This window comes from Astatotilapia calliptera, chromosome 7, assembly GCF_900246225.1.
Source record: "Astatotilapia calliptera chromosome 7, fAstCal1.2, whole genome shotgun sequence".
NCBI lineage: Eukaryota > Metazoa > Chordata > Actinopteri > Cichliformes > Cichlidae > Astatotilapia > Astatotilapia calliptera.
Genome location: NC_039308.1, coordinates 7541644 through 7564525, shown reverse-complemented (window position 1 = coordinate 7564525; position 22882 = coordinate 7541644). Strand labels below are relative to the sequence as shown.

The following is a 22882-nucleotide window of genomic DNA, read 5'->3' as shown; positions in this document are numbered from 1 at the left end:
GGCCCGGAGTCCGCTTTAAATAGAAACGAATCAACCTTCCTCCTCCAGACTGAAAATAAATGCAGCATTTTACACGGATTAAAATTATTAGACAATACTAAATTATTATAACATCTGATTTATCTAATTTTTTTTGCTGTGTTTAAGTACAAACCGGGGCGGGGTTACGGTCTAATTTAAACGGTTGTGCACGAACGCCCCGCGCGCCAATAAATCATGTCTGACTGCAGCTTTTAAGGCCCGCTGCTGTATTTATCTGCGTTTTCCTATTTTATTTACTCTGTTTTCTTAATTGTATTCGTTGAAAAGCTGTCGACATATTAAAATCACACGAACACTAAAATAATAAGAACTGTGACGCCTCAGGTTTTCAGCCGAAAGGCCAGAAAAAGGGAAATCATCACTGAGAAATGAATAAATACATAATTAAATGAACGGAGACGCGCGTGTCAGTGGTTTAAAATTTAATGTTTCGTCCATACAACGAAAACACATTTTAACGGCTCACCTTACTGCTAACATTCATCAGTTTCCTGCTTGGGAATAATGCGATAAGAGTTTCCAAAGTGTGCGTGAAAAGTCCATTTATCTTCAACTCTCCACGTTTGCGCGTGCTGGTTGCACGTGGCAACAACGGCCTTTCCCGTAATGCAAATCTATGTCTTTTCCACCTGCGTCAAAACGACGAGAACACAGTGCTAACCGTGTCTGACCTCTTGATAGACTAACAAAAGTGCGAAAGAAAAAAAAAGGCAAAAATAAATAAATTATTCAAATTAAAATGCCGGTAATGTATTTTCCCTGCGTCAAAACCTTTTAAAAATGCACTTATTTCCGGTTATTAATCCGGTTATTAGCCATTAATACGACTTCCTTCAAGTGCTTTTGTTTTCAAATTAATTCGTTATTGCTCAACTGCATAAAAAACAAACAAAAAAATCTAACATCACAACTAACTGTGCAGGGGCGTTGTTAGCATTTTCTTTAAAGAATCAAGTGGCACAGGACACTGTGGGGAACCAGGAACAGAGTTTATTTTCTTCCACAGTGGAAAAAAACACAACTAGGCTTGATTTTCTCGCTGGTGTGCAGCCCTGTGCTCTCTTACAGGTGGTATCAAATGTGTGGGTGCACAAGAATTTAAACATTGCTCAGTAGTGAGTGGGAAGTTTTTAGATTTTTTTTTTAAACTCATAATGATAATATTAAGGACTATGACAAAAAATCATAATCCTAAAAAGAATGTTAATACTGAAATATTTACATATCAGAGACTACCAACTGAAGTCTCTGGGGACCCCGAAAATAAATTACTGTCAGCAGCAAATAAAATAAATTTAAAAACCAGAAGAGCAATTTAGTTGTGTGATTAATGAAATTGTAGTGAATAATGAAAACTATTATTATAGTAATATCAAGGCAAAGTTAAAAAATTATTGCACACACTTTTTTTAATTTTCACATTATTACTTAACAGCTTATTTACCGTCCTTTGAGTCTGGTATCACTGAGGTTTCACTCATTTCAATATAAATATTATTCCTGCTGTTTTTTTATTTTATTTATAAACACCAGACAGGACCTGACCTATTAGGCATCCACGAGGCATCCAAACCACCTCAGGTTGCTCCTTTAAATGAAGAGGAGCAGTAGCTCTACACTGAGCATTAAGCACCAAACTCTGCACCCTATAGGTCTGAGCCCAGACACCTTTCAGAGGAAACTCATATCAACCACTAATAAACACAGTCGTATTTATTCAGTCACTCATGACCACAGGTTGATCCTTGTAGTTCAATAGCTTAGCTTTTATCTTAAGCTCGCTCTTCACAACACACCTGTACAAGATCTTTCTGTCATTCTCCCACCCTGTTCTCCTCTCACTTGTGAACAAGACCTTGAGATCTTGAGATTTCCTCCACTTGGTGCAGCAACTCATCCCTGACCCAGAGTAGGCACTCCACCCTTTTCCAGCTGGGAACGGCGTCCTCAGACTTGGAGGTGTTAATTCCCATCCTAGTGCTTCATACTTACCTGCAAACCACCTGAGAGTAAGGCTACATCCACACTAGACCGGATAGATTTGAAAACGCTCCGCGTCCACACTATCAACTTCAGTCGTTTTCACAGAATTGTGCGTCCACATTGAAACAGCCAAAAACGCTTACGTTCCAGTACTGCACATGCATGAAACGGGAGACGATTCGACCTGCCTCATTTCTGTCTGCCGCGTCTTTACTTTCCAGCTCTTTGAAATGTCGCGGCAAAATGTTGAGGAAAAGCACAGAGTTTTTTAAATGGACTAACAATGAGTTGGAGTTGTTGCTGCGAGTAACACAAAAGTACAAAGTTGCAAAAGCGAGTGAGAATTAAAGAATTTGAAGAAAAGCTATCTGAAGCATGTACAGACTGATATTAATCTTTGATAGGGCTGTCAAAAGTGAGAGCAAACAAAACAACTGCTGTATAATGCCCTTGTATATAAGTTTAATTGGTCACTTGACTGCATCACATGACTAAAATGTGTCATAGTTTTCAAAAACTCCTGTGCACTGCCACGCGAGCACCGTTTTCAAATGCATGCGTTTTCGGGAGCGTTTTCAAAACGCTGCGTTTTCGATCAGCGAAAACGTCGTCTCAGTGTGGACGGGAGGCCCAAACGATGCGTTTTCAAACGAAAACGCATTAGTGTGGATGTAGCCTAAGTGGAGGTCACCACCTGATACACCTAAGAGAATCACATCATCTGCAAAAAGCAGAGATGAGTCCACTGAATCTGACACCCTACGCCTCTTGGATATGCTAAGAAATTCAGCCCATTAAAAGTTATGAATAGAGCCTCTGACAAAGGTTAGCACTGATGGAGACCAGTCTGACATTTTGTTGGCAACAAGTACCAGACTTTGACTCTCAACTAAAAACCGATGAAGCTAAAGACATGCTACAGGCAGGCAGAGCACACAGTTTGCCTCATGCTATGTCCAGGGCAAGCTGGTATGTGACAGTTGCTCTCTGTGTTTCAGGACCAAAGGTAACACCTTTATGATGTAAACCTTCCAGCTGAGAATTGGACAGCAACATCAGCACACGCATCACTCCCAGCAGGGTCACTGCCGCCTGGACTGGGCCTTGCAGTGTAACAGTACCAACTCTCTTTTTCCATGTGTGACATGACCAGGGCATGCCCCAGCTGTGCCGGGTAGAGTTGGTGGGGCCTTCAACCTTCTGATGATTTCCGTTTTACAATTTGAATTCTTTTTATATTGCTGGGTAGGTGTGTCTATGTTTGAAAATCTAAATAAAGTATGTAAAATGATTAAAAACTAGCATAAAATAAATAATATGGAGGACAAATGATACATTTTGGAGTAGAAGCAGGAAGAAGAAAATACTAAAAAGCACACAGGTATGACCAAATTTGTACCTTAGTAAAGTATTTAAAGTGAATGTAATAAATTACATTTCCACTATGGGCCTATCCATCCTCCATTCCACTTCAACGTCACTGTTTGTGGAGTGGGCTTTTATTTTGGGTGGGAGCCAGTGACACCCAAGGCCCTCCCTCTAGACGCACCTCTGTCACCACGTATTTGTTAATTTAGCTCTTAACGCCTACATCACCAATCAAAAACTAATATTGGCAGTTTACACTGCTATTTCCAGGAGAGAAACTCTTTTCTTCTCCCGCCTCCCACATTTCAGCCACGCCAACTTCCGCATGTTACAAAGTGCGCTAAGCCACAAGAAACAAGCTCAAGACCAGTTTATGACCCTGCGGCTATAATTTTGGATGACACAAAGACACAGAGGGGGAGAGAGAGGAGGACGACTGTGATGAAGTGCCTCCACACTGCAACAGAAAAAGTCATTCACAAAGACGGCGCTTCCCTATGCTAGCTCCACCCTGCATGGGATTAAGTGCAGAAAAATCTGTATGTAGTGTATATTTTGAAATGTTCCTTAATTGAGGTCAGGGTGACACAACACTGTTGAGTAGAGTCAGCTTGCTCACACAGATAAACAATTTTCTGTCATATGTGTGTCCTAGATTCCAAACGCTCATATTAAACATGTTCAAATGTCAAATTATGTCATTGCATGTGTAAGTAATCTGTTACTTGCACAAATAACCTGCGACTTCTGATTGCTCCAAATTGGAACAGAAATCCTGGCTCTATACGGTTCCTGTAAGAGCAGATATATTGTCATCGCAGGCACTGCTCCAGAAGCTCCGCCCATCTGCTGTTAAAATAATTTGCTTGCTAGAGACAGCCAATCTGAAGACACCGGCTTTGTCTTTGTTTCCGATAGTGGATTAACTGAAATCCTACTCCAATGCCCAGTATAAGATAAATAAGGATTATTTTAAAGTGTGAATCATGCAAAGCTACTCTAATAGCTCTACACCTCTGCTAATTATCGTGATAAAATATATCTACTGGGCCAGTGTATCCAATGTGAAATGTGAGAAGATTAAGAATATTGCAAATACGTATATTTTACTTTTATAATTTTAAGATAAAAACAAAAATTATGTATGATAATGGAGTGGATAAAATATCTCTTTTCAGCATCAGTACCACCAACTATCATTCCATAAAGTAAAAATCAACTTTCTGCGCAAAATTGTCAATAGAGACTGAAAACGCAGGATTTTGGAAAAGTATCGGACTGCACAGGTTGCAGAGATGTACCTAATAAAGTGGCTGTTGACTGAAGCTTCCAGCGAAGAAACACAACCATAAGACCTGTGGATCAATGGAAGGAGCAGATGAAATGAATAGCTATGGAACGTTTTCTCTGCACCTCCAGCCAGTCACGGCAGATGACTTCCCCTCCCTGAGCCTGGTTCTGCTGGAAGTTTCTTCCTGTTTAAAGGGAGTTTTTCCTTCCCACTATCACCAAGCGGTTGTTCATAGGGGGTTGTCAAACTGTTTGAGTCTTCTGTGTATTACTGTAGGGTCTTTACCTTATAATATAAAGTGCGCTGAGGTGACTCTTGTTGTGATTTGGCACTAACTGGATTTAATTGAAAATTGAGTTTCACATTGTTGCCATGGTTTGAGGACTGACTGGCACTTATTGGCAAAGCTACGAAATATTTATAGATGTAACCAGCCTGAAATTCAATTCAATTCAATTCAATTCAGTTCAATTTAATTTTATTTATATAGCGCCAAATCACAACAACAGTCGCCTCAAGGTGCTTTATATTGTAAGGTAGACCCCACAATAACACATACAGAGAAAAACAATCATATGACCCCCTATGAGCAAGCACTTTGGCGACAGTGGGAAGGAAAAACTCCCTTTTAACAAGACGAAACCTCCAGCAGAACCAGGCTCAGGGAGGGGCGGGGCCATCTGCTGCGACCGGTTGGGGTGAGAGAAGGAAGACAGGATAGAAGACATGCCGTGGAAGATTGAAACCAAATTGTTAAACAGAAACTAATGTTAATGTTTGTTTTCTGCATTGTGATTTGCTGTTTGCAGCACAGTCCATTTATTTGGTTATTCTTTGCATCACTGTCGCAAAGTTGGAGTGTTTATTCTTTCTTTTTTTTTAAATTGCTGACTAAGGTCAGAGCATATTTGCTAAATTTGAAACTGGCAGTTAGGGAATAACAGCAATACTTATATCTATAATCGAAGCCTTTATGCCTGTCAATCAAAGCTTCATACCCTTATCTCCAGTATTTGGATGGATATCTGATAAAGAAATTCAGCTGTTATTAAGGGGACATCGATCCATAGCAGGAAGTGTGTACACATGCTGCTTAATTCTGTAAAGTTGTACATATTAATATATAACTCTAAGGAGACTGACTCCCGTTTGGGAGGTGATGAAACGGTGGTGAGAGCAGTGGCCACCTCTTGGTTCCGGCCCTGCTGGCACACTTAATAGTCCCCTGCTTATTCGGCTGCAGCTTTGAGGAACTCAGCCGGACGACTGCTTATCACGATGACCTCAACCTCTAGAATTTGCATAACAGTGTAAGATAGAAATTAGTTTCCATCTTCGTGCTGATGGATTTAACTGAACGATGTGCCACATCTCTGAAGTCTCCTTCCATCCTCTCCATCTAAATAATGTGACCGACATGCTTCATGTAAATCAAACAGCTATTTTAAATATATTTATAAAAATCGTCATCAGCATTGTTTTTATTTGACTGTAAAGCTTGAAATCACTCAGCGTGCTGACCTTTTTGCCTGGTCCAGACTAAGAAAGTCTGGAGCCAACATGAAAAGAGTCACGTCATAGTACCGCTGCCTCCTCTCAGCTCCAGTGTTCACATATTCCAAACATACATTAAAATCTAAGATTCCCCCTGTGCTGTCTTCGGCGATACCGCCTCCTATTTATGGTTATCTCACTCTGACTGATGCTCCTGGTGTTGCCAGCTGTCTTGTTGTCATGACAACATGCTCATACACGGACACACAGTACCAGACACCAGTTTCGGTAAGTTTCTGTTTATTTTTAACAGGCTTCTCCAGAACTTAGACATTTTTTTCCTCCTCATCATCCTCGTGTAAAACAGACCACATCTGGACACAAACACGAGAAAAGAAGTGAAAACAAAGTTCCCAAAGCCACTGGAAGCTGATGTTTGGGTGCCAAACAGCTGCACGCATTTAGTCTTCAGCATTTATTAAGACACCTTGTTTCTCAAACAAGACGTCCAACTTTTAAAATGATGTCTTGATTTTGAGATGTATTTGTATTTTCTTTAGTCTGCTTGCTCTTCTCTTTGAAGACAAATGGATGTTCTGCAGGCCGGAGATGCTGGCAAACTGCCACCAGTGGACCCAAGCACACACACAGTTTGAAGCTTTAAAGTATCACAGTTAAAGTGGGTTTTCCCCCTCTTAACGGAAGTGTCCACTCAGCACTTTTCTTCCCATCACGCTCCTCCTCTGGAACCAATTATAGCACTGACATGACTCAATTTGCTTAACACCCTGTACATCAGAGTAAACAGACATGGTTAGACAGCAGCAGTGTGTTGTTGTTTACTCTCTGCGCACTGGTTAAATGTGGCTGCCTGCTGTATGAGTTTGGGTGTATCTGTGTTAAGCTGATGAGGAGAGATAGATGGTGACTTCACCATCTGGAAATCTAGTCTGGCTCTCTGTGCAAGAGAACTGCTGACCCACGATTCAACTCTTCAACTCCACAAGGAACAGAGAGAGAGAGAGAGAGAGAGAGAGGGAGGGAGGTTAGCAGGAGGAGAGGATGAGGGAGGCAGGAGGTGCGCGGTGTTAAAAGTGCTTGTCATGAGGAGAATTCGGCGCGTCAGACTACTTTGTTCAGCCGTCAACAAGAGTCTTGGAAAGAGGAGTAGATGTGCACTCATCCAGACGTGCAGGCCGACACACACGGAGTCGTGTTTCCATCACTTTAGAGAACATTAAACTGACTTACAGTCAAATCCAGGAGTTTTATCCCAAATTACCCACCCTAAAGTTTGTCGCCAAAAGAAAGGCGAGCCCCTGCTACATCATTAGTACCATTACACGCTGTTTAGTGTTTTGTTTTTGTTCTTATTATAATGGCTTATGTTCTTTCAGAGCAAACTGTGGCTGACATGTTGGGAATTAAAAGAATGGCTCGGTATTGAAGTGTGAGTCCGTGTGACTGTGCATTATCCTCTAAGCAAAATATCCGTGAATCTGTAAATAAGACGCAGGTAAGAAAACACATGTGCTTTACTTTGTCTCATTTCTTCCTTCTGAAGGAAAATTCACAATCTTCATCAGTGTTGTCATCTACACCAGCGAGCACCAAACCAAACAACTTGAAAACTGGCTGAAAAATCCTTCGAGTTATGATGAGTTTATTGGGTGCAGGAGTCCTGCCTCCGTATGCATGCATGGCTGGACCGTAACAATATAGCCACTGCACTGCGACACAAAGATTCAACTGCCTGATAATGGAGCTAATAAAATGCAGTCTAGTTTTAATCTTAACTACAGGATGTTTTATCCTACTGAGCGGTAGAAGTAAGGAAAGATACTTTAATTTTAGGTGGCCTTTTCAGGGTGAAGGAGGTGAGAGGGGGAAATGGTGTCTGTTTTAGAAAAATGCATGCTGTGATTAGCAGCAGAGGGTTAGCCATGCCCTGCTTTTACACTTTCATTATTATCCATCTTCCACCAGGATATTTAGAGCGTCACACACTTCATTTTTTGCATTCTGCTGGAGTATCGTGGAGTGACCTGTATCTTTTCTGCCCTGATTTATGGTAGAAATGTCTTTATTTGGGAAAAGTTTAATGAGTTCATAATTCTGGTTGAACATCAGGCAACTTTCATATTTTTGTTTGGAGTCTTCTGCTCAAATGTGCATCACCTGTTCCCACCTGATGTTTTCATTTCTGTTCTTCAGCAAGACTATTCATATTCAAAACATGTTGCACATGTAACTGGTGATTTAAGTGAATCGTGTACATTTTAACTTATTTGTTATTCTGACATGGGACCAGGAGGTCAGGCAACTTTATGTTAAGATTAGGTAGCAAACTAGCAACAGCTCTTCTGAACCTGAAAGTGTTTCTCCTTCTTCGTTTCTTTCTTCCTCTGTGTTCACACAGCCACACAGGAGAAGATGCTGCCGCTGCTAACTGAGATAACAATTCATAATTCACATTCATAGTTTGGGAGTAAGACTAATTATTGTTTCTTTTACTCTATCTCTGTGATGTAAATGAGAGGGGATCTCTTCTTGTCTTTAAGGGAGAGTTAAAGCAGCTTGTTTCGGACACTGGATGAACTAAGGGGGCTGTCACAGCTTAGTTTAAGATGAAGAAAGATTATTTTGAAAGAAGAAAGATTATTTTGTACTGTAAAATTACTCTTTATTTCCCCTTAATTGCAATTAATATTACTGCATCTTTACTTCAGTCAGTTGTAGTTTATCAGCCAAATGAGTAAAGCCATCTTTAGTGTTAGTGTTCTATTTATCAAGTGGTAATGATCAGAGCTGTCCATTAAGGCCCTAAATTAAACCAGCGTGAGTTTGTGGACATTTTATATCAGAGGTCACTCTTCTTGTAATCTTTGGTGTTAACATTCTCACAGTCTGAGAGTCCTCTCAGCTTCAGTGACGAACACAAACACACATTTGCGTCTTTTGTTCTGTGTTTTGCTGATAAATGTCCTCTGATCCATCATGATAAGCCTTCTGATCTTTGATAGGACTCGGGCTGAGAAAGAAGCCAGCAGCGCGCTACAGGATAGTCTCAGGAACATGTTCAGGTCAGTCTCCTCTACCTTGTCCCCTCTTTTTTTTCTTCTCCTGTTTGTTCTTTTTTCTTCCTTCACTTCTCACTTTCACTCTCCACTTTAACATGGCTGCCTCTTATCCCCGAGGAGCTCTCAGGCATCTGACCAGTCGACCAATCTGGTTTAAAGATTGATGGCCCCCGCGGCCAATGGAACACATTCCTGCTCCACGAACAACAAATTATCTTCAAATGAAAACTCGACAACCTTAGCCCCAATGTTTTCTCTAGAAACACAGAGATCCCAGTGACCCAAGGAATACTTTGTTTTCCCAGCAGACTGGCATTAAGGTGGAGCGTCTTTAAATTAAGAACTCATTTCAAGTTTTTCCCCTTTTATTTAAAGAATATGATGATGTTTTGATGCCATGCAGAATTAACTAGAACATTTAACTGTGTAAATCTGTGTGTGTTCATGTTTACTCAGGTGTGTTTTATACCTTTGTGTCAGATATTTATGCATATGAAGCCCTCTTTTGTTTCAGCAGGTTGTGTCTGGATTAGCCGGGGCCAAAATGTGTCCTCCCTGCTCTCCTACAGACGTGCTGCAAGTAAGAGTGTGTGTGTGTGTGTTTGTGTGCGTTCACCCTGGATCCTCCCGTTTGAGCTATTTACTGATATGGAGCAAGGATGAGCACTGCAGCATGCAGCTGGCCAGCAATATGGTAACTGATATCATTTTTTTTCATTATGACTTTGTTTCTGCCAATCGTCATTAATAAAATGCAATTTTATGAAAATTACGCCAACACACAAAAGGAGATACAATGGTACATATATGCAGTTCGTCTTAGGCTAACTACTGCACTCCTCCTTGCGCTTCAGGCGGAAGAAGAAGTTAGTCTCTGCCATATTGTTCTCCAGCTAAACAAAGCAGATTTCTCTCAAAGACGCATCCAGAGTCATGCAAAGGAGCAAAGAGCAACAGTAAAGCACAGCTGGTTACACAACAGGGAGTGCACCACATATTCATCAACTTGCATTTTGTTCCTCGGTGGAAAAACAGAAGTATCATCGAGAGGGAGGCAAGATGATGAAGAAAGATGAGTCACACGTGCTAAATGCAAAAAACTGACTCAGCAACAGTTTTGTAGGGCGGTTGGACAATTTGCATGTTAAAGTTGGCTTTGGAGTGTGCGCGTTTCTGTTGAAACTCTCCTGGGGTTTCATAACTTGCAGATTAGAGCAGTTCCTCTGAAAGTATTCGGCAAGCCTCAGAGTGGAGATTAAAACCACTGCAGGTGGGGCACAGTTGAGCCGGAGGTGGTGGTGGTGGGTATGGAGTGAGTGTGCTGTTACCTCGTTAAACATGAACTGCTTCCAGCTCCAACTTTGAGAACCACAAGAAGATGGGGAAAGGTCACGCACTGGTCGCACCTTTTTCTTTCTTTTTTTTTTTACTGACACTGGTAATTAATAGTTTTAAGTGAACTTAATGCCATTGCCATGACCTTTGACCTCCAAATAATGTTTTCTTTGGCCAATTCTAATCACAAATTTACAGGCCACAGTGGACAGGCGCTCCCTGCAAACACAGGTGCTGGACCAGACTGACCTGGAACAGAGTGAAGTCTCTGCCTCTCTGAAGCTATTTGAATAAACACCGGCCACTTTACAAATGATAAAGCAGGGCGCAAATAACGGCCCGGCCCCAGATGGTGGATATGCAGTCCCAGAATGCTTTAAGAGTGTGGTAGTACCAGCTGCGCTCTCAGTTTTTCATATTTTAGACAACCTTGAACCAACTGTGATCACACACACACACACACACACACACACACACACACACACACACACACACACACACACACAGAAAGAAAGAAATAGTAAAATGAATTGCAGCTCGAAATAACTCAACTGCTGGAATTCAGAGAAGCAAGGATCATTAAAGTTATGCTTGACACTGGCCTCTTCTAACACTGTAATGTATATCAGGTTATTATAAATAAAACAGAAAAAATTGGCAAGGGAGACTGTTTAAAATAATACAGTACATGAACATACATGTGTGTTATCTGCACATAACATAGAGAGCACAGACTAAAGTGTTGAACCAATGAAAGTTTATAGTTAGGGGTGGTCCAGGTGAGCCCAAAACATCCCTTAGTTACGCTGCAACAGGGCTGGGCTGCTGGGGGCTTCGCATGATGAGTGTTTCTTCCTTACTCACCTTTTTCACTCTCTGTGTTTATACACCTCTTTGCTTTCAATCATTAGTTATTATTAATCTTGTCCCATTTGTCCCGTCTTCCTCCCCTCAACCTTCAACGGGTCACAGCAGATGGGCGTCCCTCCCCGAGCCTGGTTCTGATGGAGATTTGGGGGTTTCTCTGTATTATTGTAGGGTCTTTTCAATAAAAGCAACTCAAGGCAACTTAAAACTGTATAAATAAAACTGAAGTGAATGTGTGCATGAACAGCTGAATGTGTAATTGGTCGATTGGTTTTTAAGACTAAAAAAGTTAATTTACCATTCATGCTCTTGAACGAGTGTAGAGTATGCACAGTCAGCATAAAATCCTCAATGGAGAAAAAATGTAAATGTGTGCTTTAAAACAAAACAAGAAGCCGAAAGACATAAAAAAATATAAATAAAAATAAAACCAAGCTGTGGCTGTCTTAGTGTTACACATAATTTGATTTAAAGATTATATAAAAATATTAATGAGGGCAACTTCGCTACTGACATATCTCACTCTTATAAGACCAGATATTCAAAGGAACATAAATGGTTCAATGTATTGTTACTTATTTGTAAGTTGTTCAGATATAATTAATGTATTCGCTGTTCCTGTGGAAATGTGGATTTCTATGAACACTTTTTAGATGTTTTTGCTGAAGCAGATGTGAAGAAGAGGACAGAGGGAGAGGTAGTGATATACAGACACAGTCACACGCACACACAGATGTTGGCGTGCTATCAGCTTTAGCAGGCTGTGTAAAGTAAGTTATGTTCTGGCTGTTGCAGACAATTCTTCAAAGATACTATCTCTGTCTCTGAGCAGACGGCTGAGGGAACGACTTCCAAATCAGTATGTATGTATATTTTCAGCATTGAATAGAAGAGCAACAAATCACTGCTCTCTCCTTAATATCCAGCCAAATCCACCGACACAATCTGAAGCTGTAGACATGAGTTAATATACATCTGAAAATAGATCCAAACATCTGACCCACTTGAGATGGCTTTGATTTAACTCGCCAGACACTAAAATTTGTCTGATGCTAAAACAGACTGAAAAGAACTGCTCATTAATCAGGCTCATTAAAGTTTTTTGGCCATTGCTGCATTTTTAGGTGAAATTGAGGAAACACTGCAGGTAGTCTGTGACCTTTACGCAGGTCACGTTCAGAGGAAATGCAGGCACTGGCATGGAGAAAAATACAAAAACAGCAGTTTTATAAACACACAAAACCAGAACGGACTCATGTCTGATAAGGCGCGTCTATGGGTAAAACACGTCTATAAAAAAGATAAATAAACAGACTGATATCAACCCCTCTGTGCCTTTAGCCAATGCTTGACCCTTCCCTAGGTTCACCAGGTTTAACAGGTACTGATAACTCTTGCTTGTACCCAAAACCACATAAAACCAGGATGGAGAAAGATAAAAGGACCGAGACTAGCGTGAAATGCAACAAAGAATACACAATGAAACTAGACCAGTCAAGGCCACAGTGGGATCTAACAGCTGGGTGCTGATGGAGTACGTTTTGATGTTGTGCTACAGTCAAAGTAACCTCTGATTCACGGCATCAAACAAGACCACTGTTGAAATGAGAAACACAAAGCGGGGGCGGGGGAAAGGTGCAAGAACATTTGAACTTTGACCTTGGTCTCCCAGGTGTCTGTGTTGTTACTCTGGCTCTCTGGGAGGGACTGGTGACCTGCCTGGGGTCTACCTGGCCTCTTGCAGGATTTCTGGGCTGTATTGCTTGTTGTCATGCATATATCAGCAAATTATAGACTCATGGGTGCCAATGTTTGGTAATAGTTCATAGCCAGCTTGTTTTGATGATCAGGTTTTTCTTTTATTTGCCCAATAATCCGACATATTATAAAGGAAATGAAAAGTAGGTACTCTGAAGTACCTTATATTAAATGGAAAATGAAGCAGCCAGAGATTTCTCATGTTTTTAATAATGATAACAGTGTTGATTGTAAGTTTTCATGTGCGCACACCTGTCATCTCCTTTCTCTCGCTCATTCTCATTGATATCTCATTTTTCCTCCCGTAACACAATTCTGTTTCCAGATGAGTTTTGAAACAATGTCGAGCAGAGAGAACATTTCTCAGAAAATAACTTTTTTTTACTTGAGAAAGAAAGAAGAAAAAAAATCCCCCCTTTGTCAAAAAAAATAAATAAATAAAAATAAAAATTCAGAAAAATAAAATATTAAAAAGTTACTCGCTTCTTTGGTTGTAAGGTTTAGTAGTAAGTAAGTTTCACATCATAATTGATCGAGGTAAATTGCTGCCACTCCCTGAGTCTGGTTCTGTGGTTTCTTCCTGTTAAAAGGGAGTTTTTCCTTCCTACTGTCGCCAAGTGCTTGATTACATAGCATATTGTAATATGTATAAAGTTCTCCAGATTTATAGTATTAATGCAAGTGCTACACTCAACACAGAAAACTAAATGTTACCCCCCACCCTTCCACACTGGGCTAACCAGACTGTAGTGACAGGGATCAAGCATTGCCCTCCATCCTCATCTTGTCCTTGTCACCTGCTCATAACGAGCGAGATTCAGTCAGCCAACCGGGACTATAAAGTAGCTAATAGGGAGTCAGACCAGAACAGATTACCCTTCTGGCAATGATACATTTGGCAAGTAAACTGGCAGAAACACTGAAACAGATCTCAGACAGAGGAAGGACTGCATACATGTGTTTATATGTGTGTTGGGTTCACTGGCTGGTCAACAAAGCGTTTTGTTTTAGGACAAAGGAAAAAAGCAACATTCCAAACTAGTATTATAAACTGTGGCTAATGCTACAGGACAAGTTTTACAAACCACAATTATCTAGTGTAGCTCTGAGCCTATTATACACAGCCATACCCCCCCCCCCCCCCCCCCCCACACACACACACACACACCAAACAAAAACAAACAGATTTCTGTCCTGTGAAAGACTTTACAGATATTTAGCAGTTTATGGCTTCTTCCAACTCAGCTCACTCTGCCAACAACCACTTGTGACTGGTTAGTAGATCTGTCATTAAAACACACGCCGTTAGGATCTTAAGGACAAGTTCAACTCAGAACTGGTGCCATTACTTACTACTTACCTGGTTTCAGGAATATCAAGCCTGATAGAATACACATATACAGGAAAAGCCCAAGTTGCAAATGTTCATAAAATGCAGAAGGAAGCGCGATGATCTCAGTCAACTGTCAAGGACAGCTGATCTAACAAAAGGTAACCACAGATGAACCACAAGGAAGTACACACAGCTTGAGGGAGAATGCAACAAAAAAACCAACATCTCAAAATCCAAAAGCGGCAATCACGAGGTCACAGAAAACTAAAAACATCCCAAAACTTAAAACCCTGACGATGATATCAGCACTGCAAACACTACCCTGTCAAAATTCACAATTTACAGAAGCAACCACGTGTTACATGAAGGTGTGGTACCTCTATGCATCTGAACTGAGATATAGGGTGTCTAAAATTCTACTAGTTTAACCCTAGGGAACCATAAATTACAATGCCATTATGACAGCTCTTTAGTCATACAAATCCAGTTTTCATTTTGTTGACATTGGTATATTTTTTTCATTGTCCACATTTTGAAATCCCTAAACTATGGATGTATATTCTTAGGCAGTAAATGCAGTGCGAGATCAGCCTTGGCATAGCAGTTAAAAACAAAAAGAAAATGATACTCGTTATATTACATACATATTCCTTCATACATTTAGAGATTATTGCCCAATAGACCAACTCTGAATCCATCACCACTGCCTCTTTTGACATCTTCATCTTTGTCTCATTACAGTTTAGTCTATTTATCCGGATTGCATCTTTTTTCCTGGGTTTTTTGTTGCAACATCTTTGAGTTGGTGGGTGAGAGCGTAGCTCGGTCATGAGGTCTCCCGCTGCAGAGTGACCGCTCAGCGACGCTCGCCATGATGAAGTACCAGACACATTCCAGCACTTTAATAACAAATGGGCTGACAGCGAACGATGATGGGGGGGTATGAGTTCAGTCATCAAGTGTAATAATAGATCATTTTAACACTGTTCTTTGGTGCTGCATAGTCTGTAAGTATCTCGTGCTGTGACAAAGCTTTGATAACTGAGGTTACCGCTGTTCTTTTACTTGAAAGCATTGACTGAACTCGGCACAGCAATAGCAGACTCCTTGCAGCCCAGTAGGAGATATTCTGCTTCCCTTTAGTTTTCTTAACATTTCTATCTTCTGTTTTCTTTCCATCAGAACTCCCTTGCAAATCTCAACCTTCTATTTCTAGTTCCACATGTTGCTCTTGGAGGACGGCCCGATTTCACTTCCGACACGCAGAAACCCACCAGAAAACAAACACTGTTTGTCTTTATCAGAGACACAGGGAGAGATGACCACAGTGGCAGCGGGCAGGAGCTCCGCTGATCTGATTCTGATGACCTCTGACCTCATTTTTTTCCTCCATCTGACAGGTCATTTCAGGCTGGACTGAACACAATCAATCAACTACTAACAGATCACTATCGACCCACATTATTGCCTCCCTCCAAATAGTTATTTGAAAGTAAAAACACTTTATCCATCATTATCAATTAGTTATCAAAACCGTGTGTGTAACAATTTTATCTCTTTGATCCCACAATTCGATGAAAATTATTGTCGAATAAAAATTCCATGACTGAAGAGTTATCAATTAGACAACATGGGGGGAAAAACAGCTATCTTCACTGAGAAATGTTTACCGGCTATGAAAAACCATTAAAAGAGAGAAAAAAAAACATGAGAACAAATAACAGGCAGGCACTACAGGAAGTGAGTAAATCAAACTGCTGACCTCTGTGTATCAGTAAATCAGCTCATGGAGCCATTTCTAAAATTACTGCTCTGCAGAATGAGAATGGTAAACTTCAAAAATAGAAAAATGAATCTTGGCTTCAAAACACCAAAAGAAAACTTGAAAAAAAACGTAGGAGCCTTGAAACACGGAGTTCTACAATAAAAACAGTTTAGACCACACGGCTGTAAACTCTATCTACAAAGCGCTCTCCCAAACACAAGCGTGCAGCTTCGTGCTCATTTGTAAACTGTAGGCTGGATAAGGAATTGTGAATTTAAATACAGCAGATAAGTGGGGGCCAACCGTAATGTTTTGTAGGTCTGGAGGAGTTGATGGGGGTTAGTGGGGGTTTCCCTCACAGCCAGAGGTTGCCAGACAATCACTAAAGACCCTTTTCCATTAGTACCTACTTCAATCGACTCGGCAAGACTTGCAGGTTTTTTCATTAGGTACAAGGACAAGGTACTAAAATGTGATATCATCAGACTACATGCCACTGATTGGCTGGTCAGTAGCGACACTCGATGAGTCATGAGAGTGTCTCATTCAGGAAAATCAAAATCGTCATGTTTGAAACTCGGCGACAAAGAAAATGGCTACAAAAAACAACACTGTGTTCCCCGAGTGTGACGAACAGCTACAGACCAAGCAGAAAGTATATATTTGCTTCAACATCCATCTTTTCTGTAGTGTTCGTGTTGCATATTAATGACGTCGCAGGATGTGCAGACACGTTGCTTTGACATGCTATGATTGCAACCAACCACAATGGTCAAGAAGTCTAAAAGAACAAAAAACAGAACAACTGTATTTGAACCACATCACTTATGTTTCTTTACAATGTGAAATCTACAGGAAAGTGAACTTTTTTATATGAATTTAAGATTTTAAGGTTGTTTTATGGAAGAAAAAAGAACAATCGACATGTTAAGAAAAGGGCTGAGCGGAAGTTTAAAAGTTTTGTTGCTCCTGTGGTTGTTACTGGAAACATTTGTAAAAAACTAAATCAGTTGCGACTGATTTCAGGACATGCACATTTCAGGACATCCCCAATGGCTAATGGCTTTTCAGTCACAGTTCGTTAGTCTGTTAGCCTGTGGTTTGAAACTTAGAGTGTGTGGTTGTGCAGTCAGACCCACACCTTCACTCAACACATTCAGTTTCAAACACCAAGAAGACAATGGGGAAAATGTTTGAGGCTTTAAGTGGGACTTCACAACCGATGGGTGACATCACAGCAGCGATGTCCATCTTGTATACTGTCTGAGGTGTTTTCACTGCCATATTGAAACCTTTTCATAGCTCATAATGACCACTTTTAAAAGATTCGCAGAGTATACAGGCTGAGTTCTACATGACACAAAAGTATGCCTGAATCAAGTTCAATTCAATTTTATTTTTATAGCAACAAATCATAACAACTGTAGACCCTACAATAATAAAGAGAAAAACCCAAAAATCAAATGAACTCCTACTTTTGCCAAGTGCTTGCTTGGCAAAAGTAGGAAGAACAAACTTCCTTTTAAGAGAAAGGAAGAACCAGCCTCAGGTAGGGAAAGCCATCTGCCGTGACCAGTTGGGGGTGAGGGGAGAGAGACAGGACAAAAAAACACACTGTGGATCTCTTTCTCCTTAATGTTGGCCTTTTGTACAAGATGTTGTAACTCTTTAGTGCTCAGATTGATGAATGCAGGATGTCAAACTACCGCATAAGGGGCAATGTGACCTTAAGTGGGCTGGACCAGTGAAACTCCACTTTCTGTGAGTGTCTAACTTTACATTTAATCCCTGACATATATTAATGTAAGAAAAAGAAGTGCAATCTCAACAATACATTTCAGTTTTCTTTATGATAAAATTGTAAAATCTATTGTAAAAAGCTCTGGTAGCTGGTTGACCAGGCAATGGCAGCTGTATTCATAATGATGTTCTTCTTTTAGATATAGTAGATACTGGAAAAAGGAAACTTTTCTGTCATTTAATCATTTCTCTATTACGTAACTAAAATATTTGGTGTTGCGTGAATGGCAACAAGGGAAGTCTTAATCAATAGAAAAATCTATAAAACTTATTTTCGAAAAACAGTTAAAAGTGCAAAATCTATGCACCGCTGCACATTTAGAAAGCCTTCCAGGGGGTCAGACATGGCGGGCTGATGTTTGACACCTCTAGGCCAATGGATCTGTGAATTCATATTTCTGTTCTGTTGTGGCATTGAGCTGATTTTTGTCAAGTCAAATAGTATTCTGAAGAAAAAAAATCACAACTCAAGGTCAAAACCGTTACTGTCACGTACACATGGACTTTAAACGTAGTCTCATAGAGCCTGGTTCCCTGTCATTTTTATATTTATGGCTTTGACCTTGTTCAAACTGTGGCAGTTGAGGAGAATAAAATATTTCCCTCGAGTGAGATCGTAAAATCTCCATTTTGGTTCTATTTGTTTTGTCCTTTTATTCACATTTTATCTCCTGGGTCTTGTCCCTCCAGTATACCAGGGAGGTCATCCAGACTTATCCCCCAGTAACCCACTCTGGAGGCAGAAGAAGGCAGTGGGTCTCTGGGCAGACTAGTCCATGGAAAACCACAGAGGCCATGAGCTGCACAGAGTGGGAAAATGACACTGTCTCTGTTAATGAAATCATAATAGAGAGAGACATTCATCTGTGTCGCTGCTGTGCTATCAAAACAAACAGAGCTGAGCTGTATCAGAGTGGTTAATGGGGCAGTGAGTGGGATGACGTCTAGCACTGAAACGAGACCCGTGTAAGATGTTCTGTCAGCACAAAAGCAGCCGTCAGATGAAAAATCAGAGGAAAAACAACACAAAAGTCATATTTACAGACAACAAAACATGCAAATGTGGACAACACAAAAGCCCCGGTGTGAAGGATCAACCTGAGACTTGAAGTGATTTGTGACTGAAAAACTGATGGATACGGGTTGTCAGCAACAGGTCAATCACACAACGAAGCATAACCAGGTTTATCCTCCTTTTTAACACTGATGGGACCCATAATTTTAAAAGCAAACAAAAAGGCCTGAAATCAACTACCAGAACAGTAAACTCATCAGGAAAAGGAAAGCTCCAGATGTTATGGCTGCTTAGAAAGAATGCAGATACTGTACCTCACATCTATCTTTTACATGTTTTACACATTTATCCCATAAAATAAACATTCAACATCTCTTACATCCTTTTCAAAAATAATTAATAAAACAAAAATGGAATGACTTCTTTCGTATAGATTTGGTTTAACATTGGAGAAAATGATGGATCATACAGACACGAATACAGGATGATTAGTCTGTATTTTTGTAGGGAATCAATTATGCAATCTAGTTAATGTGGCAGTTTAACAAGACAGGTGAGACATTAACAAACAATAGAAATAACTGACCAGCAACAAATGTAAATGCTAAATAAAGAGCTTTCACAGAAGACTAGTGAATTTGCACTGACAGGATCTTCCACAAAGCTGCTTTTTTGCATATGCGCACCATGAGGTGCTTTGTGGTTACCCAATGGTTCACCTAACCTCTTCCAGAGAATTAGTCTCACTATGGTAAATTTGACTGTGTTTATATACAGAAGGAGAGATGCTCTATCTTACAGCATAGCCTCTATGTTAGCCTTGCGTGTCTAGGACTTGACAGATATGAACAGATGCACCTTTTACCTTCCCGCTCTCCTCATAACGCCGCGTTATTCACCGCGCTCTGATAATACTTGTCTGCTTAATGCGCGCTGTTAAAATTCATGAACGTTCAGCCAGGACTTTGCACAAATCACGTGTTACATGACACCCTGGGTTTATTGTCTCAGCCTCGCAGGTCCCATTTATTTGAAACAAAATCTAAGAAAACAAGGTGAAACATAGCAACCGTTATCTATGAGTTCAAGCTGAGTTCCACGTTCAAAACAAGAAAAAAACCACACAGGGTTGTTATAGACCTCCAAGGCCTGACATTTAGAAGTTGAATACATTTGTACCAAAACGGAGCTGGCAGGTTGCTCTGGGCTGACGATTTAGAGGGAAGGGCATGTGTGTGTACGAAAGCGAGGTGCAGAACTTCTAATCTCGGAAAAGCTGTGTTTAGTTTTTGGGATTCAGAGACAAGGATGCTGTGAAGCGGAAAATAAAGAGAGTGAGAGAGAGAAAAAGAGAGAGACATCATGGCTGTGACAGGTTTATAGGATCCCCTGGAATGAAAAGAAATGCTCTGCAATACCGACCACAAGCAACCCGCTGAGGGAGGGACTCCCAGGCTTGACACTTAACATGGCGTGTGTGTGTGCATCTGCACACGTGTGTCTGTGTGACCCAGAGCCCAGATTTAGGCCCCTGCTCCATCAATTACAAAATGGCTTCATCTTCCAGAGTGGCGTGCACGTGCAGAGACAAGCACGTACGCATGCTGCGACATACGCGCACATTCCTGTAGATATATAGGCATCAGTGACAGTGTTAGTCTGTGGGAGGACCATGTACCCGTAAGAAGTTAAAGCCCTCTCAGGAAATCAGAAACGTATGTCTGCCGCCATGGTGGTCCTCCGTGAAGATAATTTTGGAGCTGGTAACAGTCCACAGAGTATCACAGGCCTGGCTGGCTTCTCTATCTCTCACTTCATCCCGTCTTTCTTTACATCGCTCATGTTTATCTGTTTTCCCCTTTGCCTGTGACTCTACCACATTTCCAGGGGTAGTAAGTAAATTATAGAGAAGTTTAGGTGCGAGCATGCTTTTACTGCCTCTTTAAACTCCACCAGCAGCTCAAATGAATTCAACATCTGATTTTCTCGTCATGTAGTATTTTATTTTCAGCTTGATAAGCAAATAACAGCAAGAGACCAGTCAGCGGTGGATCGGTCCAACTCTGGTGGAAATAATCAGTGTGTATCTTTAGCTTCTTTTATGTGTAACATCGTTCTCTGAAATCATCAGAAAATCTCTTTTGCCTGGTAGTTTAAGTTAAAAATGATTTGAAAGTGACCGATTTACACAGTTTATTATATGTTACACTATTAATGGACACCGTTCAACGGCAATGTTAGGGAACTAATTGTTTAGTAAATGTCCTAAAAAATGACATATAGACTTTTTCACATATAACAGACATAAGAAGCTCTTTGGTGGTCTTGGTTACTATGACAGGTGCAAAGGCGTCAGGTGGCATTACTGTAGAGCAACCATTATGTTAACTGTAACCTTTAGGTTAGAGCATTATTCAACCAATTCCACTATTCAGAGATTAATTTGCTGGGTAGGTTTTCACTTTGAGTGTTTGTTGTAGAATTATATGTCGCTTCACAGCTGGAGTCCCTGACATCTCTGGAGCAGTGATTGCTACATTTCATTTCTCCTCAGTTTTGCAAACCTAAACATTTTGTCACTAGGTTTAGCAACTCTTCACAGCCCCTTAACTTTGTTTTCACTCCAAAACGGTAGCATCAAGGACAGCAGACTACTCCTTCATGAAGTGAGCTCCCCTAGCCACACGACTACTACTCTTCTCTGTTCAGTGAGTGACTACAACAGAGTATTACAGACACAAAGCTTCAATGTTAGACAACGTCAAAATACTATTTTGAGAACAAAGAGGGGATTAAGTTGTCAAACTACAGCCACGATTGCTATACCCTCTGAAAAATCTGTAGAGCAAGAGTTAGTGAAACAACTTGATCAGCTGTCTTGTGATGCACCATACTCCCTCTTTACTGGACAAGGTTGTAACCATCAATATCTCAGCTTCAAGCTAAATAAGTTTGCACAAATCCAGCCAACTCTTCCAACTTTGTGTGTTTTGTCCTTTTGAAACGTCCTCATAGTTATCATCACATTCATCAAATCACAAAAGATAAATCATTTCCTTGTTACTTAAACTGATTCTGAAGTCAACTAAACAAGACATTTTGTAGAGGGTAGATAGTTCAACTTGAAACTACAACTTGAATCTATGAATTTCAACCTTATTCTCAAAATCAACTATAATAACAAAAGAAAAAGGAATGTCCTATTTCTTTCTTAAAGTGGCATTAATACTCCTTCGTAAGTAAGAGAAAAATACATTATTCAATATTATTAATCTCTGGCTCTCTTTCACAGGCGTGTCTTTGTCCCATCTTCCTCCCCTCACCCACAACCTGTCCCGGCAGGTGGCCGCCCCTCACAGACCCTGGTTCTGCTGGAGGTTTCTTCCCGTTAAAAGGGAGTTTTTCCTTCTCACTGTCACCAAAGCGCTTTCTCATAGAGGTTTATATTATTGTGGGGATTTCCCTGTTTTCTTTGTATTACTGTATGGGGTTTACCTTACAATATAATGTGCCTTGAGGCAACTGTGGTGTGATTTGGTGCTACATAAATAAAATCGGGCTGCATTAAATGGTAAGATTATGGGACAAACTGTAGCCTCTAGCTTTTATTTTTAACCTTAAAAAAGATTTTTTTTAAGGGATCAGAAAGTGCCTTGATAAGTTACTGTCTAAAACATGGTTAAACCACACCACAGGACCTTATGGAATTTTATTCAATAAACGACATATAAAAACATAAATAAAAAGGCGA

The 22882-nt window shown here is 40.5% G+C and overlaps 1 protein-coding gene across 2 annotated transcripts in view; it reads right to left on the bottom strand.

Moving 5' to 3' along the window:
* Window positions 1-34: 34 nt before the first annotated feature.
* ccdc73 (coiled-coil domain containing 73) overlaps window positions 35-22882 on the bottom strand; it is a 53684-nt gene continuing 30836 nt past the window's right edge. The window contains exon 23 of one of the 2 annotated variants that reach the window (XM_026172785.1): window positions 35-49. The gene's annotated coding sequence lies outside the window, so the exon portion shown is untranslated. Of the gene's footprint in view, window positions 50-11579; window positions 11595-22882 lie in introns of those variants that run through there. The other variant, XM_026172786.1, reaches the window with a different exon arrangement.